We start from the raw sequence: 1,587 nt of genomic DNA on the forward strand, positions 1-1,587 counted from the left end.
TCATTGGCTGACTGCTTGGACAGATGATCTCATATCCATCACCTTCTTGGAGACCTTATGGCCTGATCTCTGTTCTAATGATCTCCGAGTTGCTCAACAGTCCTCCTATGTCTGTTGCTTGCCCAACCTTTTCTTAGGAAAGTTAAAGTTTAGCAATAAGGCCTTGGTCAYCTCTGCTCTCCCATCAGTTCCTCTTTCCCCCTAACCTTTCACCTACCATYTACCTCCAACACAACATCAGTGACCTTTAATTACAGTTACACATTTTACACCATTTCAAGTTCAATGTCAAAATCACATTTATAACCTTTTAGTTTCKCTGATTTAACATTCATTTATAATATTATAATAACCACAACTTWTTAGTTACTCTTATTATAATCATAATGTGAGTTATTACAGACACTTCTGAAAAGAAACCAATAATAATCMATTATTCTAATTATTTGATACYAWGTYACWGTTACTTGTTTCAYCTKTAAGTACTTCCAGAAGTGTAAGAGCAAGTTTTAAATATTCTTATAATCAAACCAACATCAACCACTGGTTAAACCAATATTAATTATTAGTTTAATTATAAGTCATTATTATTAATTTAAGTATTTTACTCTGGGTTTTATCCAATTACTCAAAATGTTTAGATTTTATTCTTTAAACCTTTAATGCTTTAAATAAGGAATGGTCTGAACTATTTTTATACACATGCAGGCTGGAAACTTCCTCTTTCTTCAGGAAACCTGCTCTTCCTGTCCCATGACTCTCTTTCTTCCTGACCATGATTTCTTATGATTAATTAGAAAAAAGCAGAATTAAAGCAAAGTTTGCAGGACACAATAACAACCAGATTAATTTTATTACCGTCTGACTCTACTGTTGGGTCTTGATGTCACATGTTGAATCAATTTTAAAGGTAACTTTATTCATTGTTACTATTAAATCAAAATCTCCAGCATGGGAAAGTGGGATGAGCTCRACTTTTCTCGACAAGGTTTGCMTCAAGATGCTACTGATCTTCTATAAGTCTGTTGTTGAGAGCATCATCTCTTCTGCTGCCATCCGTTGGGGCAGCAGCATCAGAGCCAGGGACCTAAAAAGACTCAACAGTCTGATAAAGACRGCTGGTTCTGTTTTGGTTCTATACTATTGACAACTGTGGAGCCTCTGGAGATGATATTGCAAAAAATGATTTTTTTATAGAATCAAGAAAATTATGGATGGTTATCCTCTTCATGAGACTGTCTTGGGAAAACAGAGTGTCTTCAGACAGAAGCTTCTTCAGATTTGTTGTAACACAGATCTTTCCTGCCAACAGCCGTCATTATCTACAATAATTATTTGAARACTTTGAAATAATGAGTTACAGCAACATTTAAATTCCCCTTTGGGATCATTAAATTATTTTTGAATTTGAATTAATTTTTGCTATTTAACAGTCAGTTCAGGTATTTGATGGAGACATACAAAAGCAGAGCACTGAAAAAACATTTAAGAATATAAGTGACAATTTTGACATTGTCCAAAGAATATTGTATTCCRATTTTAAGGGAAACTCTKACATGTATAAGTTAAATGAAMATATAAGAGGTT

Source organism: Poecilia reticulata, linkage group LG2 (assembly GCF_000633615.1).
Source record: "Poecilia reticulata strain Guanapo linkage group LG2, Guppy_female_1.0+MT, whole genome shotgun sequence".
NCBI classification, from domain to species: domain Eukaryota; kingdom Metazoa; phylum Chordata; class Actinopteri; order Cyprinodontiformes; family Poeciliidae; genus Poecilia; species Poecilia reticulata.